The sequence below is a fragment of the Ostrea edulis genome, chromosome 4 (assembly GCF_947568905.1).
Source record: "Ostrea edulis chromosome 4, xbOstEdul1.1, whole genome shotgun sequence".
In the NCBI taxonomy this organism is placed as follows: Eukaryota; Metazoa; Mollusca; class Bivalvia; order Ostreida; family Ostreidae; genus Ostrea; species Ostrea edulis.
Window position 1 is genome coordinate 81,350,330 of NC_079167.1, and position 26,495 is coordinate 81,376,824.

Genomic DNA, 26,495 nt, shown 5'->3' on the forward strand with positions numbered 1-26,495 from the left:
TGTCAGCTATTGGCATCCAAACAGCCTCAGGGCTGTTTTACCTGTGCAGAATGAATGTGGATACCCTGTCGCATGGAAACAATAAGACTTAGGGGCGTCTTGTTTATTTAGCAGTTTACACAAGACAAAGGGTTGATCCTCTATGTGCAGGTAGGTGTGAATAAAATTAACTGTGCACGTGCGAGTTGCCTACATATCGTAATATACTGGGGAGATACCCCGAGTCATGTCATTACTGGGGAGCTACCTATTTTGGACTAGGTCAGTTATTAAATGGAGGAATGTTGGGAAATTGCATCATTCTTGAGGTCTTTAGAAAATGGCCATAAGGAAACACATAATTGTAGGTTCTTCTGAAATTGCTATGCTATCATCTTTTGACTTCACATCATCTTAATCCATTTAAAATTTATTTCAGACTTCCTGAAGCCCCTTCTCCACATGAGATTCACTAAAGGACCACCTTGTCATTCTGGATTTGAAGATGAAAACAGGATTCTTAAGAGAATTCTTTGAGTAATGTGATGTGTTAAACTAGGATGATGTGTCATGTTTACAGAAATTAATCTTCAGTAACTTTGTCATCAGTGACTTTTTCTGAGTATTATATGTCATTTACACTAATAACATAATTAATAAACATATAGAAACTCATTTCTTGTCTTTATTTAATATAGCCCGTTATAGACTATGAAATATTCCTAAATTTTTCTGGTGTGAAATAGAATTAAGTCAACTTAGCCAAAAACAGTATTTGAAAATAAAACCATGATTGTGCTGAAATGCCATCTAGACTGACTGAAAGGCAATCTGCTGAAATACAATTTTCACTATATTATAATAATAGTGATTTATGATAAAAGTTAATCAAAGCTATGTTGTATACATCGTGTAAGAATAAGAAGAGACATACATATGATATGTTGTATATGCCTCTTGAATAATACACATGAACTATAGATCTAACAGTAAACGTATAGGAGTCGATGCACGCACGCCAGGTTGCGACTCAAAATTGTGGTCCAGTGTGAGACCTGTGACAGGCAATTACAATAGGAAAATGTAAACATCAAGAGGGAGAAAACTTTATGACTACGGTAAAAAACAATGAATCATTGTTTAGAATTTTTAAGATGCATCATGAAGGACTGTCCATCTGAATGGCCAAAACACTGCAAAACTACAATATTATGCTGGCCAGTAAACAACATTACAAAAAACACAGAGCCGTATGAAGTTCAGGTCAGTAGTTCTGTTGGTGATTTAGCCGGATTTGAAATATAATATTATTTAGAGTTTATATGTGAACCGGATGGTGACCCTACATAATACACAGGGTTGTTAGTGGCAGTGAAACATCTCGGGGTCTTCAAAAACTGTACTTCTCAAAGTTGAATTTTAAACGATAAAATGTTGAAATAAATTAAAATATTTTTCCTACCTACCTACCCTATTTTTTCCAGGTTGGAATAGGAAACAGACTATTTATTTATCTTGGCCTTATGTATAATAAGAATAAAAAAGGTCCTAGTACAGACCCTTGCGGCACACCTGCTTCTGAACCCTTATATGTAGATGAATAACCTTCCAAGACTGCTTTTTGAGCTCTTTCACTTATATAGTTCTCAATCCAATGATACAGATTACCCTGGATACCATTTTGTCTTAATTTGTATAATAAACCTCTATGCCAGACCTTATCAAATGCCTTAGAAATGTCACAGAAGACAAATCTAACATCTTAACCTTTATCTAAATTTGATATAATATTATACAGGTGTTTGAATATAATTTTTTCCATAATTTTACAAATTGAACTTGTTAGAGATATTGGTTTATAGTTGGCAGGGTCTTGTGGATCTCCTTTATTTTTATATACTGGTGTAATACTGGCGTTTTTCCAAATATTAGGAAGAAGGCCTTTTTTGAGGGATAAGTTAAAAAGTTTAGTTAATGGTGTTTTAATGGAGTTGGAAATATTTTTTAGAATTTTAGAAAGAATGCCATCAGGACCAGGTGGTTTTTTTTTTTATCATATAGGATTATGAGTTGGTCAAGTACCTCCTGCTCCGATATTAAAAGATCTGCAATAGAGTGCTGAGGAGGGCCTGGACCATATGGCATAATGTTAGCTTCATCCATTTTCGATACAGAGACAAAATAGTCATTAATTGCTTCAGCTTTCTCTAATGGATGAAAGAATATATTACCTTTTAATCGAATTGGAGGCAATGACTCACATTTTTTATTTAGTTTAGAAAGGGATTTTACAATTCGCCACCATTTACCTGGAGGAATGTTTTTATTTATTTTTGCTGTTAGTTTTTGCTTGAATTCCTCAACAGAGATTCTTATAAGGCTAATTACTTTATTTCTTAAATCCCTATAGTTTTGCCAATGCTGTGGATTTTTTGTTTGCTTTGCTTTATGGTGCATTCTGTTTCTTTGTCTCATACAGCGTCTAATAGAGTTGTTCATATATGGTTTATCCTTGGGTCGTATTGTAACAGGTTTTTTTAGGTATGTGTAAATCAATATGATTGTTTATTACATTCATAAAGTTTGAGTATATATTATTGATATTGTCACTGTCAAATACACAATTATCCCATTTAATCTTAGCAAGGTCCTGATTAAGTTTTTTATAATCACAATCATCATAATATCTTATGACCCTTTTATATGCATATCCGTTGTGGGTTTGGAAGGTTAAATCAACACTTATAGGACAATGGGTGCAACAGAATGATACAGATTTACATGTATTTTGGACCAAATTTTTATGATTAGTAATAACAAGATCTATGCATGTACCATTTATTGTTGTGAAGTTTGTTTCCTCAGTAATTAAATTATGTAGTCCATACCTATGAAGTATTTGTTTAAAAGTTTTTGTATCAGGACCATTTTGTAGCATATTGATGTTAAAATCACCTGTCAAAAACAATGGTAGGTTGGTAGCAATAGCTTTTTCTAAACTAGCAGAAAGAAAATCCCAAGAATTAACTCTTGAGCTTGGTGGTCTATATATGGCACCAACAAGAAACTTTTTATTCCTAGATTGAATCTCTGCTCATACAATTTCTATATGGGGGGTCAGCTATATATCATTTCTTTCTTTAATGTGAAGTTTGTTGGATGCATATAAAGCTACCCCTCTCCCATAACTATTCCTATCTTTTCTTAATGGAGGATGAAAACCTGAGAGTTTTACATCTTCATTTTTACAGTTGTCTAAATGTGTCTCTGTGATTGCAAGGATTTCAGATGTAGATAGTTCACTATAAACAATATCTATTTTGTTAACTAAACTACAGACATTATTGCGGGTAATCCTTATAGATTTGTTATTGTTTACAATATTTGATGACCCAGGGTTTACTTCAATACCTCCTGTAATAAGTAACAAAAATAGTACAACTAAATAAAATGAAATATTGTCATAAGATAAATAGATTAGATGATATTTACCAATGTCCCATGACTTATTTTGTATTATGCATGTCCTAATCTTGTGTATAAAAAATTATCAAGAAGAGGGAACTTATTCTAGCCATGGAGAACATCGGATATAGATGGTGAAATTGTAATAATAGAACCGGCAGGGAAAACATGAATAAAGACGAATAAGTAAACTGAACGGAAAACGCAACATATCTACAATTACAAAGTAACAGTAAGTAAAAAGAAAGTAAATAATGAAAAAGACATGAAAACAAAATAATTTGCAACATAAAAGTAGTGGAAAATGATAGAACGGAAAATACGAGTATGGGATGCACATATATTCAAACACGTTATTTAGTGTAACCATTTAAACGTCTAAAGCGCTACAATGACTCTGAAGTAAACATAACATAACAAAACGAAAGTAGCATGCGAGTAGGGAAGACGCAGACGATCACTGAGAAATATCTCAGTTGGTCAGTGTCAATGCGTCCACATAGCATAACACTCAATTAGAAAGCTGGGGTAGATGTGACGGGCACAGACTCACAACCTAGTTCAAGTAAGAGTTGTTGGAGCTCGTCCTCGCTTGTTACAGTCACTTTCTTATCACTATGGAGTTTGATAATAATTTTGCCGTCGTGTGTCCACACACTGTTTATTAGTTCTTCGCGCATTTACTTTCGTGCTTCGTTGAAGATACCATTGCGATATTTGGTCAGGGCCTCGTTTATAAATATGCGAGATTTGCTGGAAGGGTTTTTGTTGTGCGACTTGAGGTTGCGTTTATTTGTATAAACTAGCGCACGATCTCTATAGCTACAAAATTTGACGATGATGTCCCTCGGTTTACCATCATTCCGTGGACGTCCAATCCTATGTGTCCTGTCAATGTTTTCCAATATTTTTTTCCATGTCCAGGGAGTACCAGGCGGTTTATAGTATTAAGGATTTAAGAAATGAGACTTATAATTCTTTGTTTGATGCATGTATCAAACGAAACATTGGACGGAAAACTTCATCAATGCGCGTAGCGCATTGATGAAAAAGTTTTCTGTCCAATGTTTCGTTTGATACATGCATCAAACAAAGAATTATAAGTTTTATTTCTTATCATTTAAATATGTCTTTAAGATAGAAAAACAAATAGTTTCTCCCATCAAAAAGCTTGAATTAACGTTTCTGAAATGGAGCGTAGGAATACATATAGGCAAGAATGAAAACAAAAACAAAACGGCATGGCTGTGCGTTCAGGTCAGGAACAGTTACTGTGCAGATTTAAATGGATTATACGCCAAATTAAAGGTGCAATGGTTAAAAGCTGAATTAAATATAAAGGAAGATAACAAGTGGTGACTGGATTTATGCTGCATCGTGTTGGAGGAGACGTTGAACACTGGTTGTGTCGTTGGAACAGTGGAATGCAATTCGGTTCCATTTCAATATCGAGGAAAACGTTTAAAACGCACTCGTTGACTGAGCCCCATATAACGCAGTTCAATTTCATTAATATTTACCAGATCAGAAGTCGCCACTTGCTCCGTCATGTTATCGATCTCGTAAAGCAGACGATTCATACCGGGAACTCGTGTAATCTGTCTACTTCTACCAGTAAGTGGTCTACGTCATCAAATTGACTACTCTGCCACGTCATCGCCTATGTATGTTGTTTCTTTAAATTAATTTGTATTTTATTCATATCTTTAGTTGTGCTAATTTTTGATAGCAATGAAAACAAAAATCAAACAAATGCATTTCGTTATATTTAATGCTTGTGTGGAAAATCCCGTTCTATAAATAGGGCTAAAATTAGAACGGGGAAGACGCATTCCAGAGAAAAGTAGTCCTGCGGTCTTAGTGCAGATGAACTCCGAACGAAATTTTGACAGAGAAATCAAACGAATTTTTCAACCAATCAGCATCGTTTATAAGTCATCACTTTAAAAGTTATTAAATGATAACGTCATCAGTATTCTCACTGGGGCCTTCTTCACAGATTCCTGAAAATTTTAGACAATTTCTGCGTGAATACTGTTCCATATCATCAACTCTAGTTTTGAGATATTTTATTTCATTCTGTAGGATGGAGATCTCAGAGCTGAAATGTTCAGAAATGAAATTTCTAAAGGAAGGTTTACCCATAATTAGGTCAATTGCTCTTCTAGTGGTTTCTTCATCCTGACTTATACTATCTAGCAGTATGTTAAGCTGGCCAAGATCATCTTTTGTTACGTTCGCTGAGGAATCACTTCCTTCTCGAAATCGTTTGCTTCGTGGTTCGCTTATAGGTGATACAACGGGTGCATTGTGGGCTTGTCTGCATATTTGACGTTTTGCCACTTTTATGTTGTGAAGAGTCTGGTTTTAAAGCACTGGAATATGACTTAATCACAGTAGCTGATTTGTTGTTGCTAGATTTAAGACTGATGTTGCTCAGTACACAAAGTAAAATTAAAGAAAATGCTGAAAGTGAGTAGTTTTCACAAACTGGACAGTTCAAATCAGACATGTAACACTTTTTTAATCAATCGTAGGTTACATAGCGTTCATTATGCAGGTAAAACATGAGTATACACATACTGTAGGTGCCAGACCTTGGTAGATCTCCAATTTCCACATTTTACAGCACATCCACACACAACATTTTCCTCACTCGTTTAGTTCCAACTCCATTCTATCGACCTTGACCGGAAGTGAAGTTAAGTTCGCTTTTGCATTCATTAAAGCAACACATTTCTTTATAAAATACTGGTAATTTAGTTTTGTTTAAATTTTCCACATCAGTAGTTGAACATTTTAACATATAATATATATCAAAGTTAAGTTTTCTACAATAATTATCTAAAATTTCATGTAAGACTCCCTTTGAATTTAATAAACTTGATTGTCTGTTGGTGTCAGCACAACATAAGCAATACAAATCAATCATTACATAAAATAGATACATATTCAGGTATTGTAGCAAACTAATAAACAAAACTAAAAAAAGAGATGTATTTGTGACTCCACAGATCCGATTTGAAATTAGTTGAGTGGTAGTGAGTTTGCGAGGTCGTGAATTCTAACCCAGCTCGTGCCATGATCGTGTCAAACTTAAGAAGTGAACACAGGTAGCCATTGATGAAAGGTGAATATAATGAACAATGATGAATGGCATAAATTCCACATACATTATGTAGAGTACGTCATTAAGAGCAAACACACCAGATATATGGAATGATAATCATGTGCCTAAAATTGACGTGTGAAGATGAACCTACCATGCGTAATGAGGAAAACTGACCCGAGTTAAAATTGACCTGGAGATCACTTTCAAACGTTCAAAATTGCTATCAAAAGTCGTAAAATCTATACACAGGGTTCAACAGATCGGTAATTTTTCTTTAGATCAGCACTTGTGAACCCAACGCATTCCTTTGGTGGACTCTTCAAAGATTAAGTTATTAACCTTCATTATGACATAATGCTGTAGCGTTAGGAACTTTAAAGGGACTGATTTTCCCCAAAATTTTCTTTTTCACTTTTAATCATCAAAATCTACGGTCTAATGTGTTTAAAAGAGTTCACATAAAAATTAAGGTTATACATTATCACAGAAGCTCATTTTAGAGAGTTTATTATTTGTTTTGTAAACAAAGATTGCAGTATGTTATTGTTTACGATATTTTCAAAAGAAATGGATATCGATCTAAGTTTATTATATCTTTCAAGTATTTTTGGGGTAAATGTGTCAACTAAAAGTTAAAATTTGTGAATATGCAAAATTAAGATGCTTTATATTACAAAATCAATATTTCACTTGTTTGTTTGTATACATAAAAAGACTCGAGTTTTTGTTTACATAACACATATTTAGGCTAAAATATTGCTTTTATTCTTGCATTCAGAAGGTCAAACGTTTGGCTGTGAATATTAAATGAGTTATATTTTCAAACTTTACCATCAAAAATGAAAAATATTTCTATCAAAAATCGTGAACCAGCCCCTTTAAGGTAAATTCAATCGCCTTCAAATATCAATCTTGATAATTAAGACTACGGTTATTAAAGGTTTTAAAAATTATTTTGATCGATTATTTGTTAGTTTTTAGTATTAAAACTTTAATGACTTATGGGCTGCTGGGCAGTGGGTATTATTCATTTTAATTATTAAATAGGGCTAGATATGAATAGGGGAAAACCGAAAATCTGTATACATGTATTTAGATACATATCTATTCGTTGACTAAAATTCAGATAACTGCATAACGTTCTCCTTATATTGCCTACAGTAAAATTATATTTTGGAATATAGGCCTAAATAAATATGTCTTTAAATACGTCCAAATACTGAACATTGAAATAAAACTAGATTAGGTGCATCAAAATTGGCACCGTATAAATTTTACATTGTGATCATTTAAAAAACAAGTAGATCTAGGCCTATTTTAAAGGTCACGAAGTTAAGTTTGCTAGGATGTCAAAAGTCTATGTAAGATTTAATTATGCCGGTGTAACCGTGACGGCTGTCGCTGCTATTTTTAGAGCGACCCTGATCACCAGCGACAGCGATCACAACTACACCGGTCTTTGGTGCATGATTCGTGGAATGAGAACCGAAAGCGGGTTTTTTAAAAACAGACAGGTTATTCTCAGAAGTCCTGATCACGTATTTGCACAATGCACACGTTTCATTGTTTGATTCGTAACTAAGCATCGCTTCATTGACTTCAGTATACAACTATCATGATAATGTGTAAATGCAGACGTCTGTGTAACTAAGCATCGCTTCATTGACTTCAGTATACAACTATCATGATAATGTGTAAATGCAGACGTCTGTGTAACTAAGCATCGCTTCATTGACTTCAGTATACAACTATCATGATAATGTGTAAATGCAGACGTCTGTGTAACTAAGCATCGCTTCATTGACTTCAGTATACAACTATCATGATAATGTGTAAATGCAGACGTCTGTGTAACTAAGCATCGCTTCATTGACTTCAGTATACAACTATCATGATAATGTGTAAATGCAGACGTCTGTGTAACTAAGCATCGCTTCATTGACTTCAGTATACAACTATCATGATAATGTGTAAATGCAGACGTCTGTGTAACTAAGCATCGCTTCATTGACTTCAGTATACAACTATCATGATAATGTGTAAATGCAGACGTCTGTGGAAAATCAGTATAAGGTGGGTACTCTACATCTTATCTCTTTGTAATACGGCGTATTTCTATCAATATGTACATAAGCAGGATGACCACTGTTCCCAGACGTAGTACTTAACCGGGAAAAACCTGCATTGCCAGACATAGCAATTTTGCAACAACGTACGAAGAAAACGTTCCACTACCAGTATATATGTTTCACGCGTAAACTTGTGCCGGGACGGATGTGAAAACAAACAAACAACGGAGAGCTTTATAAAAACAATTCCCTTTCAATCGAAACAGTGGAGTTTGGATTTGGAAATCGTTCCTCTGTGTCTACGCTCTTTACGTGTCTAGTCAGATTCTGTTTTTGGAGTACTCACATTACAAACCTGTTTTCGGCGTTTGTACATAGGCAGGAAAACATGAGGTAGGAGATCAAACCTGCAATGATGTTTCATTTCGGCAAAAATGCTCCTTTGCGAGGTAAAAGCTGACTTTGTATTCTGTGAACCCCCTCCCCTTGAAAAATGGGACATAATGGTTTGCACCTTTCAGTCATTTGCTCAATATCTTAACCCTTTGTTTGATAGACTTCAACATTGTTACACTGGTTACTAAGTAGTAGGTGACCCCCATTGAGTTTGAGTTGAAAGGTCATTCCACTCTGGACATGGGAAGATATTGTGCGATCAATATCTTTAGAGCCATTTGCTTGGCACACATCAAACTGGCAACACTAGTTTCCCTTATTAAAGGGGCATAGACATGATTTTTATCGATTGAAATTGACAGGTTTTTGTTATAAAGATGAAGATCTTTTGTATGGATGTAGAATATTTTTACACAGGTTCTTTGTATTTACATAAAATCCGGCTTCCGAAATCGTGGGGGCCTCCGTGGCCGAGTGGTTAGAGCATCGCAATCAAAATCACACGGCCCTCTCACCTCTGTTGGCGCGGGTTCGAATCCCGCTCGTGCCAGTGAGAAAGTTTCCCAGTTTACTTTCGGAAGGTCGGTGGTCTCTTCCCAGGTACATTGTATCTGGGTTCTCTCTTCCACCAATAAAAACTGGGCGCCACCAGATAACTGAAAAATTGTTGAGTGTGACGGAAAACATCAATCAATCAATGCAAAATCGTGTTAGTCAACATACTTGTCATAGCTAGGAAATCACATGTGGAGGTGAAAACATCAATGTTTATAAAAAATATATGTGCCAAAGCATTCAACATTTCGACACACGTTGATGAAAAATATCAATTGAGAGAGCAAGCAGAAATAAGAGAGAACAGAAAATGTTCGTTTACAAAATCCGTCAACTGACAGTTGAGTCACATAAACTATAAACAGGGCTCGTGCCTTGTTTTAAAAATAGAAAGTTTAGATGTCTCAAATACATCTTTGCGTCATTTTTAGCTCACTTGAGCCAAAGGCTGTCGTCGGCGTAAACATTTCACATTTTCATCTTCTCCAGAATCACTGAGCCAATTTCAACCGAACTTGAAACAAAGCATTCTTGGGTGAAGGGGGTTCAAATGAAGGGCATGCCCTTCAATGTGGAGATAATCACAAAAATAGGGTGGGTCAACAGTTGGGGTTGGCCGTTTTAAGTTTTTTTTCTCTGTACACGAATATGAAATTCAATGATCACGTGAGCGATGTGGAATGTAGGTCTCTTCCCCAACAGATTTGTTAAATGTTTCTTTTTATGATAAAAGTGAGAAACATGAGTGGATTCTCTTGTCCTCATTAATGCTTTGGGGTCTTTGTGGCCGAGTGGTTAGAGCATCGAACTCAAAATTACACGGCCTCTCACCTCTGATCGGCGCAGGTTCGAATTCCGCTCGCGCCGGTGAGAAAGTTTCCCAATTTACTTTCGGAAGGTCGGTGGTCTCTTCCAAGGGACATTGTATCTGGTTTCTCTCTTCCACCAATAAAGACTGGGCGCCTTAAGATAACTGAAATATTGTTGAGTGTGGCGAAAAACATCAAAACAATCAATCATTAATTCTTTGGGATTTTCAGTTTAATTACGAATTGACGTCATACTTGGCTGCACCTTCCCAGGAATAATCTGCCATGCAGTTGGTATCCTGACCGACATTAAAAAAACCCAAAACCGAAGGCTTCCAGAGAGGATCTTGTCCATTTTCTAAAGAGGATGAAGGGTTGAGTGACCCAGTGGACGTGGTGAAAGGAGGCGGACTATCATCCCATTTCTACCTCTCAAAAGTATCGCTAAATATCAGTGTCACATTAATCTGATGTTCACTCCTACACCCAGTATTTCCTGTCTAAATATATCAGTACTATTGCACCAAACTCTTTCATTACAAAGTCAATGTACAACTGAACATCTAGATATAGACCGTCCTATAACAAATCCTCCTTCAAGACGTCTTCATATCAGTGAAAAATTCTCGAGACGTTAAACAAGATACAATGACTCATTCAAGTTCATCAGTTTTCGTCCAAGCAGTCAGACATTGTTATACATATACATGTTGAAAATGAGGACCTGATATTGTTAATTTTAAAAGGTCGAAAATTTGAGCCCCGATCTCTGATTGGCGACAGAACTCTGTCAAATACAATGCCAGACGATGAGCTTGAAGAACTTGACTCTGTCAGAATAACTATAAAGTATGGGAGGAATATCAAAATATTGAATTAGACACGATAAAAGGAAAACGTGTATCACCTATCCTTCTGTATTTAGTAAACCAGAAGTTATCACAGTAGGGTTACACGAGGGTAATAGCTGACCTAGCTTGTTCCAACATTGTCGTTGTAATGCTCGTCATTACAACAGTATTTTAAACGAACTTGGCTTTAATTCCAAATTGGTAACCTACTTTGCTCCCACGTTTCCTTTCAAATGACAAAGTTTTTCAAAATCTTAATATATTTAATATACCAGGCAATAGGAGGAATGGAAATGAGTTACTCTATCTTTACTGGATTCTAGAACTTGCAAAGCCAGTAAATATTCCACCAAACCCACATTCTTACTTCTAAGAAACTACTGTGAAAGGAGAAACTTCTGATGTATTGTTATACAACATACGGGAGAAGTACAAATCAATTGTTGATTCTCAAAATCCGGAGAACGTTTAATAAATTTGAAATTACAAAACTTATTCAAAATCAATAGCAGCAAAACGATCGAGTTTTCAACACTTTAAATCAGCATTCCTCACGATCAATAAAAGATAACGCTTTTTCATGTCATAAACAGCCGCTTCTTCAGAAAAAACCCACCAACACATATTTTGTTATCAGTCATCCAAAAAATACTTTGTTGAATACGTACATGTATTCTGAAGTTGATATAAATCCTAGATACCAACTGACCTTCGGTGGATCTGTCGTCACTCCTTATGTCAAAACTCTTGTGTTTTTCGACGACACACTTACACGTAGCAGATGTTTTTCAATATACACTGCCATGAATATCAAAAAGCCATCTGTCCATTGCTGGATAGACAATGGCACTTTGTTCTTTGAAGAACTATGTTGGACAGTGATGGAACCTGCCGCAATGTTTAAGGAGATTGGTTCCTCTTGCCGCTGCTTTATATTGGTTCTCCCAGATTTTTGCCTTTACCCTACATATGTATAAGGAATGGTAGCAGCAAGAGGAATTCCATCAGTTAGACAAATTGAATCTGACTTATGAGGGGGTGTTGCTGGTTCACCTGTATGCAATATATTGTTAACAAATTTTTGATCCACTGATATAGAGTTCACAGAATCGCCTGATGAAAGACCGGGATGTGTTTTTAATGAACTTTAACAATGAAATTTACATTAAAAGGGGAAATTTGTCCCTTTTAACATGATTCATTATATCATAGAAAGAAGTCTCAATGTTTAATTTTATATCCATTTGTGGCAGCTATATCTTACTTGCATAACACAAGTCCTTAAATAACCTAAAACAGACTTCTATATTTGAGTCAAATTCCAACCACCTAAAACAAGTCTTGACTTGCCATAACCTCGAGACATGTCTAATGTAATTGCTGGCTTGTCATCACTTCAAAACAAGATTTAAATCCTTAAACGATTTGTCATGACTTTGAAACAAGTCTTACATCCTAAAACTGACTTGTCATAACCTAGAAACAAGTCTTATATCCTTAAACTCACTTGTCATTACCTAGAAACAAGTCACAATCCTTAATTTTGACTTGCCACAACTTTAAAACAAGTCAAAGCCTTAACTAAAACAAGTCCTATTATAAACCCGACTTCTCAAAACCTTTGATGAAACAAGTCACTGAAATGCATTTTACATTTGACTTGTGATAAGATAAAACACCAAAAATCTTTGAATCGACTTGAAACATCTCGAAACATTCCTTGAATCGATGTAAATCTCTTGACTTTCTTACCATTCTAGTCTAAAGTCTGACATAAAGGTTGACTATTATAATAGCTTGATCCCATGGAAATTCCAATCATTTACACTAGGTTCCAAGACTTACTTAGCATGCAATCATTAAGCTTAAATGCATTGAATGAAGCCCCCATTCATCATGATCCATGGGATAACAGAATACTAGCCATAAACATTTCACCCCAAGCATATCGAATAGTATAAAGACTCATCCTTATGGTGTTCCATCCTATATACATACACACACATATATATACATAATGATATGCATATCATACTCATGGTCAACAACTCTGACTGAAATACTCTGTGGCTATATATATGCTATAAATTAAGAGATTCTGGTCTTGATTTTCCAATTGCGTGGGAAATAGCGTATTTAACGCTCCTCAAATATTTTATCATGGGTGCAGGGGAAATCCCAATACTCGACACGCCCAGATGGACACCATCGGGCCCAAGGTATCGCAGGTCAGTCCACAATCCTCTGTGTTTCCAAAAATCAATTCTGTCAGAATCTGATGTTAATTGTTCCAAACACTGATTTATTTTAAACACTTCCTCATTATAATTCATCGGCGATTTCTTTGGGTCTCGGCAATAATTGTCCTATCATATTGGCAAACGAGAAAATGTCTTGTGCTATCACATCAGCCGGTCTCCTCGTCGCGTCATTGCCGCCTATTTTTTAAAAACATTTTTTTAAATTAAAAGATACATAGGCTAGGTGGATCAGGGAATTAAACTGCTTAAATGGGGCGAGTTCGCCAACATTTGTATTATCAATCCTCCCTGAGCACGGAAGTACACTGTCTTTTCATTCTGATCTAAACACAGGTTATCATACGTTGGATTCACCGAAAGAAACTGTTTTAAACGACGTATATAAGAATATCCGATTACGTCCACCACTAATGGATCCGTCATGGTTTTTTACGCTGGTCTGATTCTCTGATCAATCCAGATCGAACCGGTCCGCCGATTAGCCTGCACTGTGCCGATGGGAAATTCCCCTACGAAAATTTGTTCATAAACGCGTCATTTATGACAGGGACCTAGTTAGTATATAGGTCCCTGCTTATGATTCTATTTGCACATCGAAAGTTCATCCAAATATGCCCGCTAAATCGTTACGATAGTAGTCTATTCTATTGGAAAACACATGAAACGGGTACCTGTAAAGTGCGAAACGAAATCGAAACGAAATCTACCGAAACGAAACGAAATCTACCGAAACGAAACGAAATATACCGAAACGAAACGAAACCTACCGAAACGAAACGAAATCCACCGAAACGAAACGAAACCTACCGAAACGAAACAGATTGTATAACCGAACTCTTTTAATTATAATAATTAAAAATGGTATCTTAGGCCCCTGTGAAAGTTACCACATATAAATAAAATTCGCCTCCCCTTTGATGTAGGCTTTCGGCTTGACTGTTACAAAGTTTTAAAAGCTGAGAAGGGCAGATAGGGTTCTTGATTGTGCACAGTGTCTAAATTCCCATGTTTGGTACTGTGATGGTGTGGGGGTGGTGTGGATTAGCCCAAATGAGGGAAAATCAAAGCAAAAAAGGGGAACCTGGTCAGAGCATGTTTTGTGCACCAGCACCAGTATTTATAGATTACATGTTAATTTAGGGTCATAATTTATTAACTACACTAATATGAAATACAAGTATTGACATAAAAGGGAAATATGATTTTTCATTAGTCTGTCATAATCTGACTTTGGTGTATACCCCCTATCCACATGTTTCAAAACCAAAGAAACTGTCCCCTGCCACCTTAGCAAATTTATATAACATCAAGTTTCTCTTTAATTGTTCTTTATTAGGTTTTGAGTCGTATAGACAGCTCTCAGGATACAATTATTTTAATTGCTGACCTATGTGTTACTGTTATCAAATTTAAGGGCGAGAGGTTTTTTTCATTATAGCGTTTGTTTTTTATCTGTTCCTGGAGTTGACATTTAATTGGATGCACATTAGTTTACCTTATTGTGGCATACTATAAAACATAGCCTGGCCCCATTGGCCTGGCCTGGCCTGGCCTCAAAATTTGCCTGGCCCCAATTTTGGCCTCTAATTATGCTCCATCCCAAATTTTGGCCTGGCCTCAAAAGTTGGCCTGGCCTCAAATTTGGCCTCTAAAAAAATTTTGGGCCTCAACCAAAAAAAATTTTTATTAAAAATTTCGATTAAATTCATTGATTTATTATTGGTTTTAGTTTTACAAAATCATAGCACATAAATGATATGTTTCTGTTGTTTTGTAAATGTGCACTTTAAAATAATCATGAACTACCACCAATCTGATTGATTTTATTGATTATCTATTGATCAGTGTATTGATCAAATCTTTTCCCTTCATATCTGTATGTACTAGTATACACCAAAAACCGTATACACAACTAATGAAAGATTGGCATAGTGATTTTTTTTCAGAATTATGATTAATTTCATTGATTTCTTATTGGTTTTGTTTTTTCAAAATTGTTGAACATGAATGATATGTTTGTGTTATTTTGTGAATGTGCACATTAAAACAATCATGAACTACCACCAATCTGATTGATTTTATTGAATATCTATTGATCAGTTTATTGATTAAATAATTTTTCCCTTCCTAACATCTGTACTAGTACACACCAAAAAAATATACGGAACTAATGAAATGATTGGCTTATTGATTGTTTTAGAATTATGATTGCTTTCATTGTTTTATTATTGGTTTTGATTTTTCAAAATTGTTGAACATAAATGATATGGTTGTGTTGTTTTGTAAATATGCACATTGAAAACTCTCATTTTACTAATGATCCACTTCACCTATTGATAATGAATTTAAAAAACAAATTCACACTAGTTTAATGATGAATCATCACACCTCACACGCTGCAATGTAGTGCACCGCCTTAATCACTCTCATTGATAAGAACAATGAGTTTGATATCTAGGAATAAAAATACTATAATAAATCATACAGATTGAAACTACAACTTTTGACGAATTAAGGATGTTCATATCTGTTTTAACTATTTGAAATAAACATGTAACACTAGTACTGTAATCGGATATCAGATTATTTACAACATTAATTTAACACAGAGTTCTACAGCACCGGTCTTGACAAGAAATCAAGGTTGAGGTTAATCTATGATATACGGTTTGAAATTTCACACCGCTCTGTACAGAACGTTTATTTTCAATAATTATCAGAATGAAAAGATGATTTTGACGACAGTTTAAACACATTAAGAACAAAATTAAAGCTGCACTTTTGTGAATTTGTAGATGCATAAACTGTTTTTCTCCATTATGAGCATTACATGTTCAGTATCTGATATTTGCTTAGATGTAGCTGCTGCAGTGGTTAGATAGAGGTGCAAATAATATTTTTTTTAACTGCAGATATAAAACTTTGATATAAAATAAGAAAAGGGCCGGTGGACAGATTTAATGTAATGATTGTAATTAGTTCTGTTTTACTGTTGCTTTATCACAAAACCAGAAAAAAAATCACAATTTTGAAAATTCAGACAGACAATTTTGTATACCTTATTTAGTTTAGGCACAATCATAAGATGAGTTACTAATTAAAATATTTCTGTTGTATCAAACACACCCTATTTGCAAATGTTGGACTGCTCCATTGTTTCTGTACAATGGAATTTCCAACTTCAGCAAAAGTTTTCATCGCCATCCTTTAATATGGTGATAGATATTCCCTTTATCCTGACAGGGCAGGCCTTCAGAGCATGGGAACTTGTCACTTTTGTTATGAATATTGAAACTTAATTATGAAATCGAGAAAGAAATATTTATAATACATCATATCTGTTTTAATCTACATTGTTCATTCTACGTAAATTATAGACAAATGAACATCAAAATACAAATCTAAAATCCTTAGATCATTGGCTATTATCATTATGCTAGCAAACACTTCACTGTGTTTATTTTGATTTTTTAAAAATGTCATTTACCATGCATTGGAAATTAAACAAATAACACTAAATGCATGGTATCTGCACATTGAAAACATTAAGACCACATGCTCTGTTCTGAATGTGCGCTGCTCTTAAAATCGAATTCATTATAATAACAACACAATTGTAACACTTTCATAATTGATATCAAATTGAATTCTATTCATAATTGAATACAAAATATATCAATAAATCAATCATTTCATCAGTATACTTTTTGATGTACAAGTACATAAGTTAGGACGGGAAAAGCAAATGATTTTGTCAATAAACTAATCAACATATAATCAATAAAATCAATCAGATTTGTAGCATTTCATGTTTATTCTAATGTACATATATCACTTTATTTCTACAATTTTGAAAAACTAACACCAATAATAAATCAATGAAATTAATCATAATTCTGAAACAAAATCAATATGCCAATTGCTTCATTAGTTGTGCAATCTGTTTTGGTGTGTACTAGTACATACAAATATGAAGGGAAAAGAAAATGATTTATTCAATGCATTGATCAATAGGTAATCAATAAAATCAATCAGATTGGTGGTAGTTCATGATTATTTCAAAGTGTACATTTACAAAACAACAGAAACATATCATTTATATGCTATGATTTTGAAAAACTAAAACCAATAATAAATCAAATAAAATTTTGAATTAAAAAAGATTTTTTTTTTTTTTTTGGTTGAGGCCAAACATTTTTTAAGAGGCCAAATTTGAGCCCAGGCCAACTTTTGAGGCCAGGCCAAAATTTGGGATGGAGCATAATTAGAGGCCAATATTGGGGCCAGGCCAATTTTGAGGCCAGGTCAATGGGGCCAGGTCAGGTTTTATAGTATGCCCTTTATTGTGTGGAATAATGAAAGGAAATGAGGACAGGATGCTGTCAACATACACTGCTGATATCAAAATTGGATAGTTGGTTACAATTATAAATCTATCAACATTTTAAACTTTTACTTTAAAGTGTTCATTATAAAAATAATTCAAAAAATATCTTTGAAATGTGTTGATTCAACACAATCCCCCGTCCCCGACTTGTATATATATAATGAAAATGTATATTTTATACATATTTTATTCATTGACTCCACTCCAAGACTCCACGACTCCACTCCATAAATTACCCCAAGCCGCTGTCAGCCTAGTGACACATTCACTGAAACATGAGCATATTACACCAATTTTCATATCGCTTCTCTGGTTACCTGTGACATATCGAACGAAATACAAAATCCTGTTGTGTACTTTCAAGACTCTACATGGATTAGCTCCTGCATACATCCAGGAACTAGTTCAAGTCTACCATCCACAGCGAACACTTCGTTCTGCAGATTCGTTATACATGTACCCTCTTGATAATTAAGAATATGTTTATCAAAGGTTTTAAAAATTATTTTGATCGATTATATGCTCATGTTTATATTAGGATTCTCAAAACATTGATGAATTCTTATGGGCTGTTAACTTCGATCGGCTCATTGGCTGCTTGACAGTTGGTATTGTGCATTTTAATCAATGAATAAGAATATTTACACAGAACAGGGGAACACTTCGATATGTGTCCATGGATATAGATGCATACAGTATATCTATTCATTGACTAAAATTCCGATACTCCCTATATTGCATGTACTAAAATATATTGTAACGTGCTAATGTCCAAGAATAAGGCAGATGTTATATTTACAGTTTACTTACAAATATACACATATTTACACACAACATTTATGTTGAACAACTTCAAATAGTTGAAGTTCAATATACACATCAGTCCATCTGCTTACGGAGCAGAACTGACATCCATCTGTATTAAACGCCAATACAGAACTGACTCAAACTTGGGCATGCCCCTCAAACTTCAAGGTTCCCAGCCAAAATCATAAAGCACCGATAATGGCTAACCTTAATCAGGAATATAAACAATGAACCCTTATATTCCCATGAGAACATCGGCGACCACTAGTGTAGGACGCTGACAGACATATCCCGTTACCGATTGTGATAACAGTATAGAGCAATAAATGCTAAGCATGCATACAAGATAAACAAATAAACAGAACTAGTGAAACTTCAAAATTATGACAATATGTTGGAATGTAGGCTTAAATAAATATGTCTTTGAATACGTCAAAATACGGAATATTGAAGTAAAACTCAGATTGCGATCATTTAAAAAACTAGTAGGCTTGTTTTAAAGATCTCAAAAGGTTTTATTTTCTTGCATGTTAAAAGTCTATGTAAGATTTAATTATGCCGGTCTTTGGTGCATGATTCTTGGAATGAGAACCGAAAGCTGATTTTTAAAAAAACAGGCAGGTTAAACCTATTCTTAAAAAATAGAATCGAAACTTGCTTGAAAGAAGTCATGATCACATATTTGCACAATACACTCGTTTCAATGTTTGATTCGTAACTAAGCATCGCTTCATTGACTTCAGTATACAACTATCATGATAATGTGTAAATGCAGACGTCTGTGTAACTAAGCATCGCTTCATTGACTTCAGTATACAACTATCATGATAATGTGTAAATGCAGACGTCTGTGGAAAATCAGTATAAGGTGGGTACTCTACATCTTATCTCTTTGTAATACGGCGTATTTCTATCAATATGTACATAAGCAGGATGACCACTGTTCCCAGACGTAGTACTTAACCGGGAAAAACCTGCATTGCCAGACATAGCAATTTTGCAACAACGTACGAAGAAAACGTTCCACTACCAGTATATATGTTTCACGCGTAAACTTGTGCCGGGACGGATGTGAAAACAAACAAACAACGGAGAGCTTTATAAAAACAATTCCCTTTCAATCGAAACAGTGGAGTTTGGATTTGGAAATCGTTCCTCTGTGTCTACGCTCTTTACGTGTCTAGTCAGATTCTGTTTTTGGAGTACTCACATTACAAACCTGTTTTCGGCGTTTGTACATAGGCAGGAAAACATGAGGTAGGAGATCAAACCTGCAATGATGTTTCATTTCGGCAAAAATGCTCCTTTGCGAGGTAAAAGCTGACTTTGTATTCTGTGAACCCCCTCCCCTTGAAAAATGGGACATAATGGTTTGCACCTTTCAGTCATTTGCTCAATATCTTAACCCTTTGTTTGATAGACTTCAACATTGTTACACTGGTTACTAAGTAGTAGGTGACCCCCATTGAGTTTGAGTTGAAAGGTCATTCCACTCTGGACATGGGAAGATATTGTGCGATCAATATCTTTAGAGCCATTTGCTTGGCACACATCAAACTGGCAACACTAGTTTCCCTTATTAAAGGGGCATAGACATGATTTTTATCGATTGAAATTGACAGGTTTTTGTTATAAAGATGAAGATCTTTTGTATGGATGTAGAATATTTTTACACAGGTTCTTTGTATTTACATAAAATCCGGCTTCCGAAATCGTGGGGGCCTCCGTGGCCGAGTGGTTAGAGCATCGCAATCAAAATCACACGGCCCTCTCACCTCTGTTGGCGCGGGTTCGAATCCCGCTCGTGCCAGTGAGAAAGTTTCCCAGTTTACTTTCGGAAGGTCGGTGGTCTCTTCCCAGGTACATTGTATCTGGGTTCTCTCTTCCACCAATAAAAACTGGGCGCCACCAGATAACTGAAACATTGTTGAGTGTGACGGAAAACATCAATCAATCAATGCAAAATCGTGTTAGTCAACATACTTGTCATAGCTAGGAAATCACATGTGGAGGTGAAAACATCAATGTTTATAAAAAATATATGTGCCAAAGCATTCAACATTTCGACACACGTTGATGAAAAATATCAATTGAGAGAGCAAGCAGAAATAAGAGAGAACAGAAAATGTTCGTTTACAAAATCCGTCAACTGACAGTTGAGTCACATAAACTATAAACAGGGCTCGTGCCTTGTTTTAAAAATAGAAAGTTTAGATGTCTCAAATACATCTTTGCGTCATTTTTAGCTCACTTGAGCCAAAGGCTGTCGTCGGCGTAAACATTTCACATTTTCATCTTCTCCAGAATCACTGAGCCAATTTCAACCGAACTTGAAACAAAGCATTCTTGGGTGAAGGGGGTTCAAATGAAGGGCATGCCCTTCAATGTGGAGATAATCACAAAAATAGGGTGGGTCAACAGTTGGGGTTGGCCGTTTTAAGTTTTTTTTCTCTGTACACGAATATGAAATTCAATGATCACGTGAGCGATGTGGAATGTAGGTCTCTTCCCCAACAGATTTGTTAAATGTTTCTTTTTATGATAAAAGTGAGAAACATGAGTGGATTCTCTTGTCCTCATTAATGCTTTGGGGTCTTTGTGGCCGAGTGGTTAGAGCATCGAACTCAAAATTACACGGCCTCTCACCTCTGATCGGCGCAGGTTCGAATTCCGCTCGCGCCGGTGAGAAAGTTTCCCAATTTACTTTCGGAAGGTCGGTGGTCTCTTCCAAGGGACATTGTATCTGGTTTCTCTCTTCCACCAATAAAGACTGGGCGCCTTAAGATAACTGAAATATTGTTGAGTGTGGCGAAAAACATCAAAACAATCAATCATTAATTCTTTGGGATTTTCAGTTTAATTACGAATTGACGTCATACTTGGCTGCACCTTCCCAGGAATAATCTGCCATGCAGTTGGTATCCTGACCGACATTAAAAAAACCCAAAACCGAAGGCTTCCAGAGAGGATCTTGTCCATTTTCTAAAGAGGATGAAGGGTTGAGTGACCCAGTGGACGTGGTGAAAGGAGGCGGACTATCATCCCATTTCTACCTCTCAAAAGTATCGCTAAATATCAGTGTCACATTAATCTGATGTTCACTCCTACACCCAGTATTTCCTGTCTAAATATATCAGTACTATTGCACCAAACTCTTTCATTACAAAGTCAATGTACAACTGAACATCTAGATATAGACCGTCCTATAACAAATCCTCCTTCAAGACGTCTTCATATCAGTGAAAAATTCTCGAGACGTTAAACAAGATACAATGACTCATTCAAGTTCATCAGTTTTCGTCCAAGCAGTCAGACATTGTTATACATATACATGTTGAAAATGAGGACCTGATATTGTTAATTTTAAAAGGTCGAAAATTTGAGCCCCGATCTCTGATTGGCGACAGAACTCTGTCAAATACAATGCCAGACGATGAGCTTGAAGAACTTGACTCTGTCAGAATAACTATAAAGTATGGGAGGAATATCAAAATATTGAATTGGACACGATAAAAGGAAAACGTGTATCACCTATCCTTCTGTATTTAGTAAACCAGAAGTTATCACAGTAGGGTTACACGAGGGTAATAGCTGACCTAGCTTGTTCCAACATTGTCGTTGTAATGCTCGTCATTACAACAGTATTTTAAACGAACTTGGCTTTAATTCCAAATTGGTAACCTACTTTGCTCCCACGTTTCCTTTCAAATGACAAAGTTTTTCAAAATCTTAATATATTTAATATACCAGGCAATAGGAGGAATGGAAATGAGTTACTCTATCTTTACTGGATTCTAGAACTTGCAAAGCCAGTAAATATTCCACCAAACCCACATTCTTACTTCTAAGAAACTACTGTGAAAGGAGAAACTTCTGATGTATTGTTATACAACATACGGGAGAAGTACAAATCAATTGTTGATTCTCAAAATCCGGAGAACGTTTAATAAATTTGAAATTACAAAACTTATTCAAAATCAATAGCAGCAAAACGATCGAGTTTTCAACACTTTAAATCAGCATTCCTCACGATCAATAAAAGATAACGCTTTTTCATGTCATAAACAGCCGCTTCTTCAGAAAAAACCCACCAACACATATTTTGTTATCAGTCATCCAAAAAATACTTTGTTGAATACGTACATGTATTCTGAAGTTGATATAAATCCTAGATACCAACTGACCTTCGGTGGATCTGTCGTCACTCCTTATGTCAAAACTCTTGTGTTTTTCGACGACACACTTACACGTAGCAGATGTTTTTCAATATACACTGCCATGAATATCAAAAAGCCATCTGTCCATTGCTGGATAGACAATGGCACTTTGTTCTTTGAAGAACTATGTTGGACAGTGATGGAACCTGCCGCAATGTTTAAGGAGATTGGTTCCTCTTGCCGCTGCTTTATATTGGTTCTCCCAGATTTTTGCCTTTACCCTACATATGTATAAGGAATGGTAGCAGCAAGAGGAATTCCATCAGTTAGACAAATTGAATCTGACTTATGAGGGGGTGTTGCTGGTTCACCTGTATGCAATATATTGTTAACAAATTTTTGATCCACTGATATAGAGTTCACAGAATCGCCTGATGAAAGACCGGGATGTGTTTTTAATGAACTTTAACAATGAAATTTACATTAAAAGGGGAAATTTGTCCCTTTTAACATGATTCATTATATCATAGAAAGAAGTCTCAATGTTTAATTTTATATCCATTTGTGGCAGCTATATCTTACTTGCATAACACAAGTCCTTAAATAACCTAAAACAGACTTCTATATTTGAGTCAAATTCCAACCACCTAAAACAAGTCTTGACTTGCCATAACCTCGAGACATGTCTAATGTAATTGCTGGCTTGTCATCACTTCAAAACAAGATTTAAATCCTTAAACGATTTGTCATGACTTTGAAACAAGTCTTACATCCTAAAACTGACTTGTCATAACCTAGAAACAAGTCTTATATCCTTAAACTCACTTGTCATTACCTAGAAACAAGTCACAATCCTTAATTTTGACTTGCCACAACTTTAAAACAAGTCAAAGCCTTAACTAAAACAAGTCCTATTATAAACCCGACTTCTCAAAACCTTTGATGAAACAAGTCACTGAAATGCATTTTACATTTGACTTGTGATAAGATAAAACACCAAAAATCTTTGAATCGACTTGAAACATCTCGAAACATTCCTTGAATCAATGTAAATCTCTTGACTTTCTTACCATTCTAGTCTAAAGTCTGACATAAAGGTTGACTATTATAATAGCTTGATCCCATGGAAATTCCAATCATTTACACTAGGTTCCAAGACTTACTTAGCATGCAATCATTAAGCTTAAATGCATTGAATGAAGCCCCCATTCATCATGATCCATGGGATAACAGAATACTAGCCATAAACATTTCACCCCAAGCATATCGAATAGTATAAAGACTCATCCTTATGGTGTTCCATCCTATATACATACACACACATATATATACATAATGATATGCATATCATACTCATGGTCAACAACTCTGACTGAAATACTCTGTGGCTATATATATGCTATAAATTAAGAGATTCTGGTCTTGATTTTCCAATTGCGTGGGAAATAGCGTATTTAACGCTCCTCAAATATTTTATCATGGGTGCAGGGGAAATCCCAATACTCGACACGCCCAGATGGACACCATCGGGCCCAAGGTATCGCAGGTCAGTCCACAATCCTCTGTGTTTCCAAAAATCAATTCTGTCAGAATCTGATGTTAATTGTTCCAAACACTGATTTATTTTAAACACTTCCTCATTATAATTCATCGGCGATTTCTTTGGGTCTCGGCAATAATTGTCCTATCATATTGGCAAACGAGAAAATGTCTTGTGCTATCACATCAGCCGGTCTCCTCGTCGCGTCATTGCCGCCTATTTTTTAAAAACATTTTTTTAAATTAAAAGATACATAGGCTAGGTGGATCAGGGAATTAAACTGCTTAAATGGGGCGAGTTCGCCAACATTTGTATTATCAATCCTCCCTGAGCACGGAAGTACACTGTCTTTTCATTCTGATCTAAACACAGGTTATCATACGTTGGATTCACCGAAAGAAACTGTTTTAAACGACGTATATAAGAATATCCGATTACGTCCACCACTAATGGATCCGTCATGGTTTTTTACGCTGGTCTGATTCTCTGATCAATCCAGATCGAACCGGTCCGCCGATTAGCCTGCACTGTGCCGATGGGAAATTCCCCTACGAAAATTTGTTCATAAACGCGTCATTTATGACAGGGACCTAGTTAGTATATAGGTCCCTGCTTATGATTCTATTTGCACATCGAAAGTTCATCCAAATATGCCCGCTAAATCGTTACGATAGTAGTCTATTCTATTGGAAAACACATGAAACGGGTACCTGTAAAGTGCGAAACGAAATCGAAACGAAATCTACCGAAACGAAACGAAATCTACCGAAACGAAACGAAATATACCGAAACGAAACGAAACCTACCGAAACGAAACGAAATCCACCGAAACGAAACGAAACCTACCGAAACGAAACAGATTGTATAACCGAACTCTTTTAATTATAATAATTAAAAATGGTATCTTAGGCCCCTGTGAAAGTTACCACATATAAATAAAATTCGCCTCCCCTTTGATGTAGGCTTTCGGCTTGACTGTTACAAAGTTTTAAAAGCTGAGAAGGGCAGATAGGGTTCTTGATTGTGCACAGTGTCTAAATTCCCATGTTTGGTACTGTGATGGTGTGGGGGTGGTGTGGATTAGCCCAAATGAGGGAAAATCAAAGCAAAAAAGGGGAACCTGGTCAGAGCATGTTTTGTGCACCAGCACCAGTATTTATAGATTACATGTTAATTTAGGGTCATAATTTATTAACTACACTAATATGAAATACAAGTATTGACATAAAAGGGAAATATGATTTTTCATTAGTCTGTCATAATCTGACTTTGGTGTATACCCCCTATCCACATGTTTCAAAACCAAAGAAACTGTCCCCTGCCACCTTAGCAAATTTATATAACATCAAGTTTCTCTTTAATTGTTCTTTATTAGGTTTTGAGTCGTATAGACAGCTCTCAGGATACAATTATTTTAATTGCTGACCTATGTGTTACTGTTATCAAATTTAAGGGCGAGAGGTTTTTTTCATTATAGCGTTTGTTTTTTATCTGTTCCTGGAGTTGACATTTAATTGGATGCACATTAGTTTACCTTATTGTGGCATACTATAAAACATAGCCTGGCCCCATTGGCCTGGCCTGGCCTGGCCTCAAAATTTGCCTGGCCCCAATTTTGGCCTCTAATTATGCTCCATCCCAAATTTTGGCCTGGCCTCAAAAGTTGGCCTGGCCTCAAATTTGGCCTCTAAAAAAATTTTGGGCCTCAACCAAAAAAAATTTTTATTAAAAATTTCGATTAAATTCATTGATTTATTATTGGTTTTAGTTTTACAAAATCATAGCACATAAATGATATGTTTCTGTTGTTTTGTAAATGTGCACTTTAAAATAATCATGAACTACCACCAATCTGATTGATTTTATTGATTATCTATTGATCAGTGTATTGATCAAATCTTTTCCCTTCATATCTGTATGTACTAGTATACACCAAAAACCGTATACACAACTAATGAAAGATTGGCATAGTGATTTTTTTTCAGAATTATGATTAATTTCATTGATTTCTTATTGGTTTTGTTTTTTCAAAATTGTTGAACATGAATGATATGTTTGTGTTATTTTGTGAATGTGCACATTAAAACAATCATGAACTACCACCAAT

General features: G+C 35.5%; 1 long non-coding RNA gene and 2 pseudogenes across 1 annotated transcript; 1 reads left to right on the plus strand and 2 right to left on the minus strand.

Moving 5' to 3' along the window:
* LOC125653089 (uncharacterized) lies at positions 1-654 on the plus strand. The gene is made up of 2 exons (XR_007361788.2): positions 1-150; positions 419-654. It is a non-coding gene; the product is annotated as an uncharacterized LOC125653089 (long non-coding RNA).
* A 12,663-nt stretch (positions 655-13,317) lies between these two features.
* LOC125669183 (uncharacterized) lies at positions 13,318-14,174 on the minus strand (annotated as a pseudogene).
* Positions 14,175-24,247: 10,073 nt separating this feature from the next.
* LOC130053869 (uncharacterized) lies at positions 24,248-25,043 on the minus strand (annotated as a pseudogene).
* Between the last annotated feature and the right edge of the window lie 1,452 nt (positions 25,044-26,495).